We start from the raw sequence: 22,672 nt of genomic DNA on the forward strand, positions 1-22,672 counted from the left end.
TTCATATTGATAGGCTTCTCTGTCTAATTCAACTGCCTTGAAACCTAATGGACACGATGCCGTTTCACACTCATAGAACGTACTTTTGAACTTAATTCAGGCACCATTAAATTGAATAGACGAAGTTGATGATTGTCGGCTACTGTCTCCATATTTCTGGTTTACATTTAGCATATCATCAGTAAGTTAGCTGCTACTATGTAGAATTCAAATACACCAAGGATCCTACCATTTAAAAAAGAAATGATTTTCCAAAAAAAAGTATTTCCAAATGAACAAAATTATTCTATTTCTGTATCCAATTTTTTGCATTGGTATGGGGTACATTTTGTTATATATGTGTAATACAGAGCACTTTTTCTTTTTTTCTTTGTTTGTAAACAGAGAGATAAATAGACATTTCCCAGTGAACAGGGAGGGAATTTCAGTGATTTCCAAGATTAATTTTATTTTCGTATTAAATACATACGAACTAAACTATATAGAAACACTTAGAAAACAAATACTACAATTTAGATGTTTAATATTACTGACATGTTTATGAAATCACTGTATAGTCACAGCTTGCTCAGTTCTAGTTTTTAGAAAATAATTTCTGAAAACAGTCTACAAAAACCTGTTTGATAACATAATAGAAAATAATTCAGTATAATCTATAATCATCTATGGGTCTTTTATAAAAAAGAAATTCTGTTTTTAATTCCACATTCACCATCCCTAAGGCAATACATCTGTTTTTAAAATGTTGTTTAAAAACATGTTTAACTGTCTGGAATTTAACTGTCTATAATTTCCTAAGGTAGAAAACTTTCAATTCTATCTTGGAGAATCACTTTATTTTATGACCCGGGATGCCCAACAGCTAGCCTGAGCTAGGGACCTTATAATCAGAGACAGACGCGAGACATGCGCTGAATTTCTATCATCAACAGCGAGAGAAAAACAGATGGGGTTGGGGGGGAATATGTGAATATGAATGCTTTTGGTGTTTTTCTTCCTTGTCCAGAATGAAAATTTTGATTTCAACCAACCTCATAATTTAGGAAAATAATATTAATGTGAACAATGTCAGCAAGAGAATAGAAGTAACTGAGGATGATTTAAAACATTTACTTCTAGTTGCAAACAAACACGAAAATGCAAACACGCACATAATATTACAAAGGCATCAGCCATTTCATTAAGACATTATCAAAATATCTTTCTTTTTTTCGGTATATGGGCCTCTCACTGTTGTGGCCTTTCCCGTTGCAGAGAACAGGCTCCGGACGCGCAGGCTCAGCGGCCATGGTTCATGGGCCCAGCCGCTCCGCGGCATGTGGGATCTTCCCGGACCGGGGCACGAACCCGTGTCCCCTGCATTGGCAGGCGGACTCTCAACCACTGCGCCACCAGGGAAGCCCTCAAAATATCTTAAATTGTGAAAAATGGACAAAAATGATTATAGGTCTACACAAAGATTTATGACTCACACACACAAAAAAAATGCCAAGACATGAAAATCCAGTGGCTGGACAAGACTAATTTAAAATAAACTCAACCCCACTGTCACTTCTGCCATTTTTATTTGAACCAACTTTTCAACCAGTTTCCCCGAAGATGGTGACGGTCTCTTGGTGTCTCCCAGAGCAATGAGGACACATTAAGTATTCAGTAAATATTTATTGAATTGACTTGGACTCTACATTTAGTTTGCTTTAATCATTCCTTGAAGTAATGTGCACTCTTCCTCATAGATGCTTCAAGAAATTCCTATTAGGGTGATGGGAATCAGGCACCCAGTGCAGACACTTGTGGATGTGAAAGAATGTTGAAAGGAGCTCTGGGCACACTGCTTTCCTCTCACGGCAGGGTTCCACCCATCAGACCCCACGAAGCCAAGTTTGTACACCCAGGACTTGAAACCTAGGCTGTCGTTCCAATTAGGCTCACTGAAAATCCCTCTGTAACACTTCTGCTTTGGCAAGCGCAAATGGTCACAATTCAATGACTTAATTAGGCTATCACATCAAACCTCTGACCCAACTGTTTCAGTCATTCAATGGATACCATGTCAAATCCCTTTCCAGAAGAAAAGTGGAAACATGATACTAAAATAAAATATGTCACTAATATTCATCAGGAAATGGGACAAAAGGCTGGCGGACAGAAGTCTGAAATTCATCAGAGGAAGGGCAGCATTTTTAACAGGATGTACACAATTAATGAAATTTCATTAGGCAAGTGCATTTGGAAACTGGTTCCCCGGAGGGTGAATGTCAGACTGCTTGTTTACACTTGGCCTTTCCAGGAGTTTCACTGCAGCTTAAGGAAATAAAACCTCAAACACCCACCTGACATACACCCCTGGAAATAAAACCAACGGATGCGTGATGTGTTTGTCCACAGATTGCCCTCCGCTCCCTCCTGCAACCTTTGGGAAGGATTAGAACAATCCACTGTACTCATCTTCCGGAATGCTTTGAAAGCTAGATTTTCAAATCTTGAAACCTGACATTTATTCTCTGTCCTGACTCTCTGAATCGTGGCCGTTTGGTGGGACAAGAAGATGCAGAGACAGCAGTTACGTGACAAGAGCAAGGAGGATTTCTTAGGGGCGGGGGAGAAATTTAATGCCATCCACTTCCAAAGTCTCTTTCTCCACGTGAAGAACAACATTTCGGGAGATATGCTGTGTAGATGCCTGAAAAGTTACAGGATCTGGATGAGAAGAACTCAAAGAGGAAGTGTTTTAAGTATAAGGAGTTTTAATTATACTTCAAGGTGGGAAGTGGTAAGGTTTGGCCAAATTAAAACAGAAAGATTGGGCTTCCCTGGTGGCGCAGTGGTTGAGAGTCTGCCTGCCGATGCAGGGGACACGGGTTCGTGCCCCGGTCCGGGAAGATCCCACATGCTGCGGAGCGGCTGGGCCCGTGAGCCATGGCCGCTGAGCCTGCGCATCCGGAGCCTGTGCTCCACAACGGGAGACGCCGCAACAGTGAGAGGCCGGCGTACTGCGAAAAAAAAAAAACAAACAGAAGAGAGAAAGATCATTTTAAAATGAAGGATGCAGGAGTGACAAGTGGCTACAGAAAAGTGCCCGGCACAGTGGGTTATGTGGATCAGGATCAGACAGACTTGCGTTTCTCCTCCAGAAACAGACCGTATAATGTTGGACAAATTACTTAAATTTCAGTCTCTATGTCTTGACAAGGGGAATTAAAAATAAAACCTAGCAACAGGGTGTGCTGTGACACATGTATGAGGTAACGCAGATTCAACAGTTAGCAGGGAACGTGGAAGAGAATAAGTGCTCAATATATATTAGCAATTTCAAATTTATTTTCCCAGTTCTAAAGCACCATGTGGACTTTACGGAAATCACACAAATGTAAAAGTATGCAGCGGTTCCGACATATACCAATTTTAGAAGCAATAAAACTAGAAAGAGTCTGCTAGAGTCTATATTGTCATTAAAATAAGAACATAGTCATTAAAATAAGACCATTGTCATTAAAAAGGGAAGCAAAGGAGAAAGACATTCCAGTTTTTAGCCATATTAATTCAACTTCATTATTCCTGCTCTAATGTAATAATAATTAGTAACACTAATATAGCAGGTGCTATTAGCCAGACACTGTTTCAAGTGGTTTATATATGTTAACAGTATATATGAAGTCAGTGCCATTATTATCCCCCTTTTAGAGAGGAAGAAACTGTGGCACAGAGAGGTTAAGCAACTTTCTCATGGCCACACAGCTGGCAAGTATTGGTGACAGGATTTGCACATGGTGGATCCAGCATTTCTGCCCTTCAGCACTACAATAAACTTTCTTATGAAACTGTTGTCAACATCAAAAGAAATAAAGATAATAAAATGCCATTAAATCTGTCATGTTCTCAATAGAGCTTTGTTTGATATAATAAAAGGAATATAAGGATTTGGGAGAGTTACGATGTTTCCTCAGGTAAAACTGAAGGCAAAATTATTACATGGCTTTTTAAAAATAAGTTTCAAGCTCTCAGGTAAATTTTCAGAATGGGAGAAAGGAGTCAGGAGGACGGCGTAACAAAGTTGACACAAGAAAATGACAAGTTGGCAGAGGGACTTGAAATCTTAGAGGCTGGATTTGCAAAAGATCTTGAATGGCAGTTGTAAGACATTATAATCTTATAAGAAGTGAGAACACAAAAATGCCCGTTGGAAAATGATTTTGACTGTGTGAGCTGAGTTTCGGGGAGCATAAAGCATGTATGGCCAGGTGACCCCTGGGATGAGCTTATTGGTCTTACACTTTAATTTTTCTGGTTGACCTTTCATTGGTTTATATCTTGAAGTGTAAGGGAGACACTGTTTTCACATCACTAACCTGGATCTATGAGCAGCTGAACCTTTACTACCCCAAACAACGCAGGCATCAATTCAGATATAAATGACGGTAAATCTATGATCAAGGAACTAAATGGCAAATCAAGAGTTAACTACTGAGGAAGAAACAGCAACAAGAGGAAGAGTTTATGATGGTGACCCAGGAAAATAGGATGTGTGAATATGGCCATGATGGCCACAGATGCAGACTAGTAGGTTCAGTTGTGAACGTGACTATGCTCTTTGTTTTTAAGCCTGTTCACCGTCTCCATGGTGTACCCTAGAGTTACAAGAAAATAGGTGACCACCAGAAAAGTTCCTAAGTTTTCCTGATTTACCGAGTAACAATGGAGGGAAGAAAAAAGAAAAATAAGTGGGACCCCAGATGTAAATCTTCTGGAATACCCAAAGTTAATGGGGGAGGAGGGAATAACGATTAAACAAAATAGAAAAATGGCCCAAAAGTTAAGATCAAGACCAAACAGAGCCTAGGAGTCCAGCTGAGAAGCAATCATGGAAGAATGGATGCCTGGTAAATTCAACAGGTGAAAATTAAGCGTAAGTGATTGACATACAAAAAGGAGCACAGCAACAAGAAATAACAGCAGGTGAACTTTTCAATTATCACTGAATTGCTGAAGAGAAAATTGCGTGTACGTTAATTTTCTCAGGTAAATGTACCTATACTTCCGCCACAAGGTAGATTCCCAATGCTTTCATTAAGGACTTATAAGCAGATACACAATTTTTTTTTTTTTTGTGGTACGCGGGCCTCTCACTATTGTGGCCTCTCCCATTGCGGAGCACAGGCTCTGGACGCGCAGGCTCAGCGGCCATGGCTCACGGGCCCAGCCGCTCCGTGGCACGTGGGATCTTCCCGGACCGGGGCACGAACCCGTGTCCCCTGCATCGGCAGGCAGACTCTCAACCACTGCGCCAGGGAAGCCCAGATATACAATTTTTTATGACCATCTTTCTTCTTCTCAAAAGTGAACTTTACACCAAATAAATGGATGTTCAGTTGATTACAAGTTGCTCAATATTTATATAATGATGACTTAAGAGTATTTCTAAAAATTGAAAAGGACATTGAAACAAACAGGACCACAAGCCCTGGTAGATATCAGATTAATGAGAGCAAAGAAGCCAGCAACCACTCAGAAACTGATCGAAATGACCTGTGCCTCATGCTAAATAATGCTTCTGTTTACTCTCTAATCCATGATACCCATATAACAAGGACAGTAAGACCCATTCGAAAGGTTAAATGTTACATTAAATACCACTAGGGATGGTTAACAAAATTGAATTAACTTGATTCTAGAAAACAATTCTAAACTGTTTCTGAGTCACAGTTCATTTATTAATTCAAATTTTTAAAAATCTCACTTAACACTTCTTCTATGGGCTAAGAGTATCAGGTATTGGATTTACCTTCCTGCTTTAATGAAGTTTAAAAAAAATCAAAATTTATTTTTTTTAAATGGCTCTCAAAGCATTGGACATCAGTCAGTGTTGGAACACGACCCTTGAGAGATGGGAATTAAATGAGAATCCCTAAAATTTCTCCAGCTTATTTCTTGGAGAGAGTTAGGGACCAAAGGTGCAGGGAGTAGAAACCCAGGTTGAGTCTGACAGTCTCCCTGAGTTGAGACAGAGATGAGAGCCCCGGGGTGTCAGAGAAGCTAAATTTCACAGGAGGAAGAGAGCTCCAGAGGCCTACAGAGGGCCCCTCTTGAATATGGGGTGAGTTCTTACTAATGCATGTATGGAAAGAAACGACCCAAGGCTAGTGAAAGAATTACGGAGGGATTAGAAGCAAAAGTGCCCAGGATGCTTGCAGGGCTGAGAAGAATACCTTTCCCAACAGTGAGAACAAAAACCTCCATCATTTCACTGGACACAAGTTAGTGTACTGAGAAGGCTCTAAGCTCAGCAGTGGGGAAAACACACTCTAGAGTGAATGCTGCCTGCGTCACGTGTCAGAAATCTTACAAGCAACAGGATCAGAGTAGGGTGAGGCTAGTGAGGGGCCTTGCATGGAGAATCTGAGGGGCTCTCACTACCTGGGTTATTCAACTGTAGGATTATCCCTGGCACAACCCGGGAGTGAACGCCCACTTACACTTTCACCCGAGGTTCCTAACTTGACTCACTCCTCATGCAGCCTGAAAAAGCAGTACCTGTAAGGATCAAACTGTTCCAAGAACTTGAACTATATCCAAAAATCTTTTGGGGAATACAAAAATATCCAACACCCTCCAAATTAAGAGTCACGATATCTGGTATCCAATCAAGCATGCCAACAGGCAAGACGATAAAATCCATAATGAGGAAAAAGAAGAATAAAAAATGAGCCAGAAATGACACCAATGGCTGAATTAGTAGACAACAGCATTAAAATGGTTATAATAATTGTATTCTATGTCTTGAAGAAGGTAAAGATCAAACAGGTTAACTAGACACGTGGGGGGGGGAAGGCAGAGATTATTAGATTGGATTTTAAAAAGGCAGTGATACACTGATGCCAAGAAATGTCCTTTAAAGACACAAAGCAACAAAAGTAAAATGAGAAATATTAATCAAAAGAATACTAACATTAATCAAAAGAACACTTAAGTGGCTATGTTAATATCACACAGTTTTTTTGTTTTTTCGGTACACGGGCCTCTCACTGCTGTGGCCTCTCCCGTTGCGGAGCACAGGCTCCGGACGCGCAGGCTCAGTGGCCATGGCTCACGGGCCCAGCCGCTCCGCGGCATGTGGGATCTTCCCGGACCAGGGCACGAACCCGTGTCCCCTGCATCGGCAGGTGGACTCTCAACCACTGCGCCACCAGGGAAGCCCCATTACACAGTTTTAATGCAAAATAATATAACCAAGGATAAAGAGGGTTATCTCACAATGTTAAAAGGGTGGACATAGCAATCCTATGTTGATTCTTAACCATAAAAGGGGCTCAGCTTGATTCACCTGCAGTCATGTCTCTGAGGGCGGCGACCCCTCCAGAGGGAGGGATCAGGAAACTTCATTCTCCAGGTGATGCTACAGGTTTGAGCAACAAGAAGCCTCCCTTCATCTAGGCCTCAATCGCAGAGCTACAGCCTGGTTCCCTGGGACGCCGACCCTTGACACAGGGGTTGGGTGCACGCACTTTACCTGGTGGGGCTGGGGGAAGAGAGGCAGCAGGGCTGGGCAGAGAAAGGTACTGAGCTGCAGGGCATGACAAAGCCATGACAAAGCCTCAGTCCATCCTCCAGGGAGCTCTGGGTTTGGGCTGGTTTCCGGATTGTCTCAACTTGGGGTGAGGCCACAGCCCTTCCAGCAGACTACCCAGTTATGAGCTGAGGCTCCCCCCGCAAACACACACACTGACAGGTGTCACCTTAGACGCAGCAGCTCCCTCTGGCCAGGATCAATTCCCGGAGATGGTCTTAAGCAAGTGTTTCCAGCTGCCAAACTCCGGCACCCCACACCTTCTGGCCCTGACCCACCTCTCCAGGGGCCCACTGGCATCGCTAGAAAGGCCACACCCTTTCTTGTCCACTACCTTCTCACCTTCTCTGTTACTGCCACATGGTATCCTGAATGCAAAGCTTTCTGGTAACAGCTTTTCTTGTAAACCTGAAGGTTTAGGTATATTCCAGGAAATTAAAGAAAAAAAAACACCTCCATGAACTACATATTAAATAGGACTAGTTTCAGATCCCACAGGGAAGTAAAAAATACAAACAAACAAACGAGTTAAACCTTTCATTGCAATGAGGAGCCCTGGGGACAATCAAACTCACCTGGAGGCTGCTGGGGAGAGGTTCTGCCCCTCCCCCAGGGTATGAGGACACTGAAATCAGCACGAAGCAGTTACAGAAGAGGGGTCTGCACCCTCAGCGCCCCAAGAATGAGGAACGGGACAAAAGGCAGAGGAGGGGTTTATCACCGGCAAAGCCCGTTAATAACTGGCGCCAGTGGGCCCCTGGAGAGGTGGGTCAGGGCCAGAAGGTGTGGGGTGCCGGGTTTGGGAGGCTGGGGGGACAGTGGGCGAGCAGCTTGGCACTAAGGATCTCACGAGCAAGAAGGAAGATGAAGACTCTTATTTTTTCCAACTATTCTAAAGGAAGAGCATCGTTGCAGGGGTAGGCAGACAAAAAGCTTATCAGCTGTGCATGATATGAGCAGATCGAAGGTTTCAAGGACAATATAATTTAAAATAGCGCTCCCTTAGTGCCAATGAATGGAAAGCGCTAGCAGCAGGTGGAGATCACTAGCTTGGAGCCATGTGACAGGCTCCTGATGCTGGAGTCCAAATGCCGAGCTGAACACGAGGGGAGGAGAGCCGGGCCCACGCAGAGCCAAGGCCCCCAGGACACGGGTGCAGTCATGCCTCCAACAGGGGGCAGATTTTTTAGAATGAAACAAACTCAAGAATATTCATGCTATTAGTGGTAACTTAGGAAAAGAGCAAATTACTTTTAGGAAGAGAGTTATAGCAGAAATAATTTTAAAGAGACAACACAGTACTCAAAGCAATAACTATAAGATTCAAAGACAAAACATGAGAACACAAGTGACCTATAAAATACAAAGATTAAATTACCCGCAGAGGTAATTTTCAGCCATTACAAGAGATGGTGTTTCCACATCCTGACCACGCACTGTTTCTTTCAGGCTCTTGGCACTGCTTGATTGGTTTTTATTTATTTATTTATTTATTTGCGGTACGCGGGCCTCTCACTGTTGTGGCCTCTCCCGTTGCGGAGCACAGGCTCTGGACGCGCAGGCTCAGCGGCCATGGCTCACGGGTCCAGCTGCTCCGCGGCATGTGGGATCTTCCCGGACTGGGGCACGAACCCGTGTCCCCTGCATCGGCACGCGGCCGCTCAACCACTGCACCACCAGGGAAGCCCGTTTTTTTTCTAACATTAGGATATTTATGCCTATATTCATGTACATGTACACAACACACCCACACGTGTGTCTTACGAAGTGCATAGAAAAATATACGCCTGAGTAATTCAAATCAAGTCCATACATTAGATCCCTGTACACGGAAGTAGATATAATTTAAAATAATGGTTCTATAATTTCATTTAGATACATAGCATAGGTTTTATAGCGATTAAAAGCACCTCTTTTAATTTTAATATACATTTGTACAGAAAATAATGAAAGGAGTTTAACGATTTCTAAAAGTCATATGGCTTTATCTATTATTTCCAATTAATAAATTCTTGGCTGTCACTCAGTCTAACCTGATGGACTTTTTCTTCTATGGGAGCCTGCACCTACCTTCTAAAAATAGTCTTAAATTAAAGCTATGGACATAAGCAGTTTCAGTTTACCAGGCATTGGTATATTACTAATTTATGATTTTCATATTCATTTGAACTTAAAAGCTTTTTCCATGATTGAATTCATATAAAGAGCTCAAGCTTTATTAAAAAGAAAGTCTCTTGGAAAAGGTTAAAGCATGCTTCTTTGTCATGTACTCTCTCTCTCTCTCTCCCTCTCTCTCTCTCTCACTCACACACACACACACACACACACACACACACACACACACACACACACACACACACACACACACACACCCTCTTCAATATCCCTCTGGCTATCCCCTTCTCCTGTGCATTTTTCCATCCATTTCCGGCACCACGGAAAGGGACCTTTTTACAACACAGTCAGGTCAGGCCCGCCCCTACTGAGAGCCTTCCTACTGAAGTCAGAATAAAACCCAGACCCCTTAGTAGGTGCTGCAGCACCCACGTGGCCCAGCCCCTCGCTACTTCTCTGACCGTAACTCCTAAACCTCTCGTTGTGCTTCAGCCGCACAGGTCTTCCCCAAGGTCCTTGAAGAGGATGCACACACCCTCCCTCCCCTGAGCCCGCACAAGCTTTATGATCTCTGCTCAGATTACTGCCCCTTCCACCCCTCCCCAGACCTTTACGCGATTTTTCTTATCCTTCAGTCTCAGCTTGATCACCATCATTTTTCAAAGCTCTCTCGTTCAGCTGACCTAAAAGAACTCTCTTCTTGCCTCTTAGTATTTTCTATTGTGTCATGTTTTAGTTTCTTCCCATCACTACAACAATTTTAAATGATTTCATTTGCTTACTGGTATCTATTTAAATGATTTCATTTGCTTACTGGTATCTATTCCACCCCAGAATTGAGTTGAAGGAGAGAAGGCTTACTAGTTCTCTGATTCACGTTTGTAGCCACAACACCTGCAATAGCACTTAATATATAGTGGAGACTTCATACACGCTGTATGGAATGAATGAATGAATCACTGAATGAGTGAATGAATGCACACACTAGTTGGGTGGGAAATTCTGAATTCCCAAGAAGTGGAATCTATCTTAATCAGAATCTTTATCTGAAGATGACAATTCTTAACATCTTAGGAAAGATCCTGCATCTCAAAGAGAATTTCAAACACTCCAGGAATAAATACTGGGTTGGCCAAAAAGTTCGTTTGGGTTTAAGTAAAAATAAAAGACATTTTTCATTTTCACGAACTTCACTGAACAACATATTCGCTAACCGAATGAACTTTTTGGCCAACCCAATACAAGCCTGCCTTTACACGAAGCCTGAATGAATCTCCATTCACATCAATGAGGACTCACGTGCTCTGGACAGGAAAGGAAGGCCCTGGACATTGCAGGAGTCATGTGGCCTAAGCTAACATACAGAGACCTACAACACTCACTCCTGTAAGACGCTAGAAGCCTGCTCTTTATTTGTTTTGAAGTGTAGTGCCCTGAGTTACAGCAGCCTTTTTAAAAGAGAGAACCAGGAAGAAAAAAGACAGAAACAAGGGCAAAAGGATCTCACTGGGAATCTGTGCTGTGAGCAGACCTCCTGTGGACAACGTCTTGTGGGAACAACGCCAAACTTGGTGGATCCGTGCACATAAATTCATCTAGGTTTTGAAGAGTCAAGAAAATATATGACAAAGTCAAGTCAGACTAGGCAGTTTCTTTAAATTTTGGCCTGACACCAGAGGGCTGAGCGAGCCCCATAGCGTAAGTTAGCTAAACGAAGCTGCAAGGTTGAAGATGCTGGAGCAGAATTAAAGGCACTCTCTGAATATAAAGAGAATGGCGCGTAGGCAATCAATTCTGACAGGCAGCATCCCATAACCAGGTGGATCTCTAACATCAATATGGTCCATATTTTGCTCACCACATTATATAAGAACAAATTACATTCAGATAACTTGTCATGTATAGCATAAGGGATGTGCAAGGGCTTCTAGATTTTCACTTGGACATGATTAATATTTGGGACCTTATGTTAGATGGGGAACCAGAAGGTTGGAAGTCTCTAATTTTTATTAGAATGATCAATAACTTTTACTAAAAGTTGGGTGAATTATTGATGAGGCTTGAAATTAGTTACTATAATTATGATAGAGGATAATTTATAGATCAGAAGACTTATTTATTCAACACATACTTGCTAACTTTCTGTTATTTACATTACAAATATGTTAAGAATCTTACAAAGAGGCTTGAGAGATGGTTTTTTTCACCAGAGTGGCTGCAACTCTCCATTTGGGGTCGGAGGCTCCCCTTACCCCGCGTGGAATTTCCCGTGAAGATCACCGCAGAGCTGAATTTCAGTCCTATATCTGCGTGTGGACATGTCACTGTGGCAGACTGGTAGTGGTCTCTCCATAGCTAAGCTCCCCTCTTTTCTTAGAACGGATCTCCCCCTACCACCGCCAAGTTTTAACTAATGTTATGAACTGAATGTTTGTGTCCCCCTACAGCTCAGAGGTTGGGATACAAACCCCTAAGGTTATGGCAATTGGAGGTGGAGCCTTCGTGGGGTGATTAGATCACGAGGGTGAAGCCCTCATGAATGGGATTGGTGTCCTGATAAAAGGGACCCCAGAGAGCCTCACCCTCTTCCTCCATGTGAAGACAGAGTTAGAAGTCGGCAGGCTGCAGTCTGGAAGACAGCCTTCACCGGAGCTGGACCCCGCTGGCCCCTGGTCTCAAACTTCCAGCCTCCAGAACTCAGAGAAATAAATTCCTGCTGTGGACAAGCCATCCAGTCTATACTACTTTGCTATACACCAGCCTGAACGGACAAAGACAGCTGAACATATGGCCACACAGAGAGGATCACGTGTCCTCATCTCTCCTGAAAATAGGCAGGGACAGATGATGAAATCCAGAGCAGGAAGATGTGATGGGGAGTGAAGGGTGCCACATGCAGATTCCTCGCAAGGGAGCTGCCTACCCTTTGCTCTCTCTTCTCTCCACTGGAACACTGGAGAGGGGTTGGTGGGCTGATCTGCCTACAACCGCATAGATAAGGACAGGAATTTAAGGAATGGCTGCCTGAGTAAATAACATATGGAATGGAGTCACCTGCCCAAGCTGGACTTCCTTCCCACCCCTACACTGTTGCATTAGAGAGAGAAGTAAACTTCTTCCCAGCCTCAGCTGCTGTATTTTGGAGTCTTTTTGTTATGAGAGTTTAGTCTATGCCCTGGTGAATGCAATCATCTAAAATGCTGACAATTAAAACGCCTATAAAATCCATCACTCTTCCTAGTATGCTGTGATTTTGGATGTATGTAACTGATTTTCCTTGCAGACCATAAAACACAGATTAGGAAACTTCTCTGATTAATTATGTAATGAACGGACCCGACAATAGTGCCTTACACGACTAAGTTTAGTAAATGTTAATTCTCGTGTTTGCACAGTAAATGTTTGGGAGTTTTGTAAGGCGTCATTTAAGATGACAACTCTCTTTATCTGGACATATAATAATGAAAATAGACGCTCCATCAACATCTGTTTATCTGCAGCAACAACTATTTAGAAAGGATGTGTTTAAATACATTGTAATGTATAGAATGTATGTGCATTTGTACCCTGAGCTCCATGATTTCTCCTTTAAATCCATAGACTTATTAAGAGAAATGAAAAGTTTTCATTCAGAACTGCTTTTTCGTTCGTATATTATTAGATGATAACAAAAACATGGCCCACCTACTTAAAAGGAGTTCGAGAAAAGAATATCTCCTATATATTCAACTAGTTAAAACTCTGCAGTTTTCTTATTCGAGAGCTGAATAAAATTAGCTTGGAAAACAAGATTATTTCACTCAAATGAATACATGTTAAACAATTTCCATAATACCATTGCTGGTATCTTGAGAGATTTCAATAGTCTTCTCCAATAACTTTTCCTAAGCTAAAAAAAAAATCCCGGGGCTTCCCTGGTGATGCAGTGGCTGAGAGTCCGCCTGCCGATGCAGGGGACACGGGTTCGTGCCCCGGTCCGGGAGGATCCCACATGCCACAGAGTGGCTGGGCCCGTGAGCATGGCCGCTGAGCCTGCGCGTCCGGAGCCTGTGCTCCGCAACGGGAGAGGCCACAGCAGTGAGAGGACCGCGTACCGCCAAAAAAAAAAAAAAAAAAGAAAGAAAAAAAGAAAAAAATCCCTCTTTATACCTACAAGTTTTACAGTACTACCTATTAATTGATTAATTGATTAATTAATTACAGTACTACCTATTAATACATATTTTAAGCTCATTAAACATTCCAAAATCACATCATATCAGCTTTGTGAAGAGAAAACGTTGTTAATATATTATATAAAATGTTTATATAAATTATTTCCTAAAACTAAAGGTCAAAGTCAGTTCATGTTTAATAATCTCAAGAATTGTAATGGATATAAAATGTTAGTAGAAAAACATTAAAACGAAAAGACTTCAATGTAATTTCAGATGCCACCAAAATAATGGTACTGGAATTTTAAAAAATCACCATGTATCAGTTGGAGATAAAATGTGCTGTCATATACAACTAATTGGCTTGGTTATTTAATGTCTAAATAAATAAAATCTTTAGGAAAAAAAATGATCAATAAATGTTATTTGTACTTCAAATGACTAACATTGAAAAAAATAGGATTGATTTACAAGGTGTAATTTTTTTTTTTTTACTATGCTAGGTTTATAAACTTAGTAAAATAGTAAATAGTAAAAATATAAATATAGCAAAATAGTAAAATATTGGTTCTATAAATATAGTAAACACTTGAGGAATAAAGTAATTGATATTTAAGCTTTTTAATAAAAATATGCAAATGTGTTTACTCATCCTGCCTGGATTGTCCCCTCCTGAAAGGCTCACTTTCCAGAGACTATACAGATTTTCTTTTGTGAAATGTAACTCAACCATGGGAATCTCTGTTTTGATATTGGAGAATTGCTAATTATTTCTGTTATTATTTGAAAAAGCAGCAGCTGAGGCTTTAGAAGAGAAACAAAGAGGGGTATGTGTCAGAAGGAGAGAGGGCTTTTGCCCTGATAGACAGAGAAAGAGAAAGTCAATCTGGGCATTGGAACTGTCCAGGATTAATTACGGGTGGGGTTGTAGGCAGGGGGCAGGGGGTGTGCATCAGTAATGCCGAAGAAGAATTGATGTTACAAGTGAGGGAAATGGGGAAATATGTATTCCTCCATACGGAAATTCAAATAAAGTGTACTTATCCTCACAGCCATTCCCATTATTCTCTTTACTTGGGACCACCCAAAGCTCCAAGATAAAGAACATCCTGCATCGCATGATCGATGCAAACATCAGAAAGGCAGGGATCACTCATCATTTATTTAGGTGACTGGACAGAAAGGGAAAAACGAAACAACTCTCTCTTAGTATGTTTAACATTTGCAATAACAAAATAATATGTAAGCTTCTCACTGAAGTATGGAGGAAAGAGATAAAACCAGCCTCTACTAAGTAAGAAAAGCAAAAACGAAAATTAATCCCACAAGGCCCGTTGTGATTAATTTATGATGTGCAAAATGCCAGCCACCTATTATTTGTTTACTGTGTTATCTTTGTTGCTTAATTATTGTGAATATAAATGCACAAGATGGGCTTTAGCAGGCCTATCTGCTCACTCCCAGGGTTTCCCCATATGTGGAAAATCCCTCAACCTCAATTCTCCCACAGGAGGACTTATAGGAACCCAGCACTGCAGATGAGACTGGAGTCATTTGTTTTTTGTTTGTTTATTTGTTTGTTTTGCGGTACGCAGGCCTCTCACTGCTGTGGCCCCTCCCGTTGCGGAGCACAGGCTCCGGACGGACGCACAGGCCCAGCGGCCATGGCTCACGGGCCCAGCGGCTCCGCGGCATGTGGGATCTTCCCAGACCAGGGCACGAACCCGCGTCCCCTGCATCGGCAGGCGGACTCTCAACCACCGCGCCACCAGGGAAGCCCTGGAGTCATTTTAAGTGATAAACACGACTGTGGAATTCTGACTTCACAGACAGGCTACCTTTATAACCTGAGGAATTCTTCAACTTGGAAGTACTGAAAATTAAAAGGGATAAAAAGTGAAAGAAGTGTAAGTAACAGTAATAAATCACAGAAATGACTGTCAGTCTTACCCTTCCCAGCTCTGTAAAGCTTACATAGCTCCCTCCAAAAATGTATAAGATAGTCAATGACCTTAGATTTAGATTTTCGATTTTCAATGATCTTAGCCTTTGCTTCTTACCAAATAAACTGTTCTCATGACCAGCTTAGCTCTTGAGTTGCTTAGTATCTGAAAAGGAGTAATCTGCTTTGCAGCTAGTTCCCTTCACTAATCAAATTTATTTTCAATGGTACTTCCGCTTAGAAGAAATTGTATCCTGTATATTGGGAGGTCAGTTTTTCTGTAACTCAGCAACTTCTGAGTGAACTGGCAAAGTTAATGAATTATCCATTAATTACTAATAGAGATTCTTAATTATCTCTAATTTTAGTCAGGGGATGTGAAAACCTCTGCTGTCTGGCCGGGGAGCTCCCCGTCTAGTCGGGAGGACAGCATGAGGATAACGAGGATAGAGGAGGACGACTGATGTGCTAAAGAAAAAGCCAGGAGGACCAAACAGGAGAGGAGAAGAAGTGGACACTGCTCGAGGACAGGGGAAGACTCACGGCGTGTGCCGAGACCAGAAGGATGCCAGACTTGCCAAGGCTGGCGTGAGGAAAGGCATCCCGGGCTAGAGAGAGGTCTGCACAAGTCTCACTTCCTCAGAGTAACTGCATGATAAACACAGTGACCAAACAGATGTTGGCAAGATGAAGGCATCTCATGTGGGCACCTCTAAATAGAATGCTCCAGGGTGGAGAGCCGCAGACAAATTTTCATTTGACCTTTTTTTTTTTTCTTAAGCACTAAGTGGGCGGTAAGGCCACCGAGATGTAAATAAACATTCTACAAGATTTCTAAGGGAGCCAGAGATGGATGAAAACACACACACTACAAATAAATGTACAGCAACCAGCCATTCGAAATAGGGCGACCATTTCAGCCACCTGTTGAATTGATATAAATGTTATTGACAACGGCCATCTCCAGCAATCTGTTCTTTCTGTGGTTTATGACATACATCCAGGACCTGACATTACAGCTCTAGAAGGAGCGCCTTTTAGATTCAGATTTTGTAGCCGTGCACACAAGTGTAGCTTTTTCCTGCCAGATCAATGCCATCGTCATCATATAGGCGGCCATCATGTCTGACCAATGGGATCCAGTCCAGTACAAACAAGGCTCCCTTCGGATGTTCTGTAACATCTGAATAGTCACTGCCAGTATTATAGATGCGTATCTCCTCATGTGCTTTGTGTGTTGAAATCCTATCATACGAGATGAAAATGTACATATACATTTATAATATATAATGCTAAAGGGAAAACTGCTATAATATTGATCACTACTAAAACTAATTATCTTATGTAAAAGCTATTAACGATATTCAAGTAAAGAAATAAAGTGATAGATAATCCATACATGTATTAAGAGATATTGTATTAGCTAATTTAATTATATATGAGCCCATACACGTGACTAAAAATTCAAATAATATCAAACTAACGAACCATATAGATTATAGTATATCTATAACATATGCCCAGCACATAGTACATGCTCTGTAAGTATCCAGTAAATAAAACCAAAGTAAGACACTTGTATGTGCCGCATTCTTAATCTCAAACAAAATGCTTTTTAAGAACTAGCCATTCAACTGACAGATATTATTGGCACTTACGGTGTGCCGCATTTAAGGATCTTTTCTAGATCCTTGTGACGAACCCGTGAACACAACAGAGGCTCCCTTCCTGAGTCTACATTCTACCAGGGAGAGCCAGACCCAGAATAAAACATCCTCAGTAAGTAAACTGTTCAATTTAGTATGTTAGAAATGTTCAGCAGCTGCTATTTTTAACCTGCATAATTTATTTAAATAAATAATGTTTGTTTAATTCCAATTAAACATACAACTTTCAAGAAATGACTTCTCTGAGAGCACTTTGTATCTTGTAAGAATGAATCAGAAGAGAACTCCGCCGTGTCAGCATTTCACGAGTAGGGAAGACCCCAAATCGTGTACCCTGATGTAGGTGACAAGTCATCTTTGACTAGGACTTAATAAAAGCATGAAGCATTATGCAGAGAGAGAGAATGTGTCAGAGAAATGGAGGTCCCTAAAAAAGCGTCCAGTATCTCAACCATCTGCTGACAGTAAATTCTACTGGGCTCCATGAATGTGAATCAGGAAACTCAGAATCTCTCGGCCCACTCAGGGTGCTAGAAAATTAGTGTTTCTGCATTGATTGTACAGTTCCACGATCCACGATGTGACCACCAGAAATGAGAAGTAAACAAACAGGAAAGCAGTTTAATAACGGCTGGATCTATTCTGTGTCCCAGAGCTTCACTCCACTCTGTGCTTGTCCCCAAGCTCCACACCCTCCATCAGATCTCTGTGATCCTCCCTTGTTTCTATTCCTGGATCCCCGCAAGATGCTGGCCAACCAACAGGGCTTTTCACAAATTATATCGGAGCTTAGGGCTTTCCTGGGTGGTCTTCTACCTGAATATTAAGGAGGCAGAAAGCAAACACCTGTGTGTTGCTTACTACCTCGCTGAGTGGCCCGCGCACTCAGGGATGGGATGCAGGACACCACACTCTGAGCTCACCTGTGGAAGGATGTTAAATGAGGCACTGGCTTCAGGAGTTTCACCCAAGTTTTAAAATATGGTAGCTTAACGTCACAGTTGGCTGGAGGTTACTGGGCCTGCAGATCTGCACCAAGGATGACATCAAAGCGAAGCTGCCCAAGAGGCAGGCCCCCTGCCCCGACTCTGGGGACCACCGGCACATGACCCACCTAAGGAAGGGCATCTCAAGGCCACAGGAAGCGTCCCCAGCTTTCAAAGATGCAAACCCTTAAGGTCTTATATGAAGGCTGACATACCCAATTCCTTTCTAAATACTTGAGATATTTAGCTAAAGAGAACTTGTCTCTAATAACATTAAAAGACAGTGAAGGGAACAGGAATTGTGCCCTGGGGGCAGTGTTTTATTGATTCTCTTCATTTACATTAAAAAGTCAAATAATGAATTAAATTCTCTGAAACAGCTGCATGGTGTGACAGGAGGTCCAATTTCACAAGGCCTTTTCTAAGAAAAAAATATGTATGATATAAAATACATATTTTAGAAATAATAAATGGATCCTAAATCTGTTATATAGTATACCAAATCATATATTCTCTCATTATATGTAAGCATGAGATCAGGTTTGGGTTATTTTAATTAGTTACAAATAGCAAAGATGAAATAAATCTCTTTGCTTCTGTGACCTGTATGTAGACAAACTTCAGCAAGAATGATTTTTAATATAAATATTTTTGTCCAAAACATTTTTTTAACTACAGTGGGCAAACTCGGTGCCTGCAAAATAAAATATAAACTTACTTTTGTGGCAGCCAAGAAAATAAGAAAATATAAACTTTCTTATCTTGGCAGAAAAGAGTCTTCACGACTGGGTTCTGGTCCTATCTGCCCAGACCATCTCTACATCCATTTCTTTTTTTTTTTTTTTTTTTTGCGGTACGCGGGCCTCTCACTGTTGTGGCCTCTCCCATTGCGGAGCACAGGCTCCGGACGCGCAGGCTCAGCGGCCATGGCTCACGGGCCTAGCCGCTCCGCGGCATGTGGGATCTTCCCAGACCGGGGCACGAACCCGCGTCCCCTGCATCGGCAGGCGGACTCTCAACCACTGCGCCACCAGGGAAGCCCTCTTTTATTTTTATCTGATTTTTTTAAAGGGTTTACGGCAAATTTTCTTTAATCAATGGAAAAGGACAACTCAAGATTGTTTGCAAAACCATGGGGTTCCTTTGACCAGAAACATTTTATCTCCTCCGGGAAGTTTACCTGCTCATTGCCTCCAATCCCGAATATTAAGGTTATCAACAAGGCCTTTCTTCACATAAGTACCAGTAGCAATAACTATTACAAATTGGGGATAATGGTGCTGAGGTGGCTTGGTCTGGCATACAGTTCAATGAGATGTAACCCTCGGAGCAGAAGTCAAAGAGATCATGATTATATTTACCAAAGTAAATGAAAGGTTGATGCAGTCGTCTTCTTCTGGATGTCATGAAAATAAAACTATTATCTCAGAAAACACAGAAGGACACCACTTGTGCCCAGGTAGCTGAAGAAATGTCCGTATCTCCAGGTACTTATTCTCACCGAAAAAAATGCCTTCCTTTCCACATGTCTTTATGATGGAAACTCTACAATGCATGGGTCGGACAAACCTGAGGGGACCCATCCTGATGACGCGACTATCGGTTCTACTCCAATGAAAACACCGGATGTGGCTTCCCTGGTGGCGCAGTGGTTGAGATTGAGAGTCCGCCTGCCGATACAGGGGACGCGGGTTCGAGCCCCGGTCCGGGAAGATCCCACATGCCGCGGAGCGGCTGGGCCCGTGAGCCATGGCCGCTGAGCCTGCGCGTCTAGAGCCTGTGCTCCGCAACAGGAGAGGCCACAACAGTGAGAGGCCCAAGTACCGCAAAAAACAAAACAAAACAAAAAACACCGGATGAACTGTATTTCTAGAAATGCACAACGCCCATTTTCCTACACTGAGATTCAAGAATAGAATAATCAAAGAGCTTGAGAGTTTTGTGAAAAAGTCATTACTGAAGTGTTCACATGACCAAATTCTTTTTTTTTTCACATCTATTTCAATGAACGATTCCTACTTCTACTCGATTGTACCCTTGCTGTTTCTGAAGACAACCGGTCTCTCCCAGCTCCAGGTCTTTGTATAAACTGTTTCCTGGGCTGGTATTTCTCTGTTTTTCCCTCCAACACTGTGGCCTCTTTAGCCCATTCATCACTTAATAAGCTCTTACACCACCTCCAAGATTCCAATCAAGAAAAAATTCCAGGCCTCCTTAGATCTGCGTTACTTTACTCCCAGTTACCTTAAAGTTCACATCCCTGCAATACTGTGATTGTGGGTTAGCCTGTGGGTTCCCCCAAAGCTGGTAATCCCACTGAGAGTGGGACTCACATTCTTTTTTTCCTGTTTCTGGCTTCCGTATTTAAGGCACTGCACCCATATCCTTTTGCTCAGTTTGCATCACATCCACATATGTGGCTCCGTTTAAAAAGATTCTGAAATGATTATTAAAATATACTAGAAAAAATGGTGATGAATGTAACACAGATGTGAACGAAAAATGTTGCCTGCCGTACCTAAACAAAGGACGCTGCAGCCTTCAGCCACTACCGCACCCCTAGGGAGAGCCCTGAGGGACCTCAGGGTGGAGACGGAATGCCCGCCATCAAACCATCAGACACTGCAGGCACCCCCGACGGTGCGCCTTGAGGAAACTCAGGTTGAGAAGCACAGGGTACTGGCCCCAGAGAGCTGAGGTGCACAGCAAAGGAATGATTTCAGGGAGCCCAGACGCTTGCATCTTCCCATACATAGAAAAGTGCTCAATTCCTTAACTTGAGATATCTGGTTTTCTTTAATTAACAATAATCTTTTGATGTCCCAACTACCTGGTCTTTATTGCAAAAACTCCTATATATCCTGGCGCCGCCCACCCCTTGCCTCCTTGGAACCGTCCCTCAGAGATGTCTGAGATACTGTGTCCCAGGCTTAAGTCCTCAGTTTTGTCCCCCAAGACACAGATGTAGAGAACAAACGTATGGACACCCAGGGGGGAAAGTAGGGGGAGGTGGTGGTGGTGGGATGAATTGGGAGATTGGGATTCACACGTACACACTAACATGAATAAAATGGATAACTGATAAGAACCTGCTGTATAAAAAAATTAAAAATTTTAAAAAATTAAAAAAAAGATTTTTCCATTAAAAAATAAATAAAAAATAAAACATAACTCTCACCTTTTAGCTTGTACATCTTTTTCAGTTGACAGTTATTCCAAAATAGAAAAATACTGAAGATTTTAAAATGCTCTTCCCTAGTTTGTCTCTTTAAATTTAAAAAGTTTAAGGTTTTTTCTTTTTAAGTTACATTTTACTGACACTATTTACATAAAACACTCCAACGATACTCATCATTCGAAACATCATACGAAAGGCAACAGCCCAAAACACATAAACAACTAGAGAGCAGTTAACATTTCAAGAACTGTTGATTCTGTTTGGAAATATGTCTCCATGGTCCCTAACAGAGGATTGGACTTTTACATCAAACCAGAATATAGCTAGTGTTCATCAAAGTGATGGGTAGTTAGCAAGAGTTTATGGCCCTAAACTGTTGAAATTTTTTTGTTTGGCAAACGGCTAGAGAATAATTGAATCTATACAATCAAGCGTTTTGCTTTTGTTTTATTGAGTGTGCATTATCTAGACAAAGGTCATAACACTGCTTCAAGATGCAGTTTTAGTAACTTTATGTTACTTGACAGTAGCTCCTCTGTTTTCCATCACCAGAAGATGTACTCGCGCTCAAATGCTGTCTGACATGGAACACATGAGTGAAGCCCATGAAACAATACCAGGCCACTCCTTTCTGCTATGACTCTAGAAATGGCAGCATTTCCATACGAACAGGGGTAGGGGCGTCCCCCATGCCTGTGATAGAATATGTAAATTAAACAAGAGAGGTGGTCAACCATCTGTTTCAATATCTTCACAGAAGAAACCAAACTTGAGTTCATTGCCTTTGCACTCTGAGTTTCAGGACAGCTACCTCTGTTATTCTGTGTTTATGCTGAGATACAACCACACACCCAGAAGTGTTTAATGAGCTACAATAGGAAAAAAACATCCTAGAAATGTAGCCCTAGAGTAATACAGTTTTTATAATAATCCAAGGATAAGACCTCCGCTTACTCCTCTGAAATCAACAAGATTTCCAATTAAGAAGAGAAAAGATAGGCTCTGTCATCAAACACACACATGCTAAACATTTGAGGACATAAAGCAAAAAGGAATCCTACGAAGT

The 22,672-nt window shown here is 41.9% G+C and overlaps 1 protein-coding gene across 2 annotated transcripts in view; it reads right to left on the bottom strand.

Moving 5' to 3' along the window:
* CSMD1 (CUB and Sushi multiple domains 1) overlaps positions 1 to 22,672 on the bottom strand; it is a 1,750,344-nt gene that overhangs the window by 878,824 nt on the left and 848,848 nt on the right. The window lies entirely within an intron of this gene.

Source organism: Pseudorca crassidens, chromosome 21, assembly GCF_039906515.1.
Source record: "Pseudorca crassidens isolate mPseCra1 chromosome 21, mPseCra1.hap1, whole genome shotgun sequence".
Lineage (NCBI taxonomy): Eukaryota > Metazoa > Chordata > Mammalia > Artiodactyla > Delphinidae > Pseudorca > Pseudorca crassidens.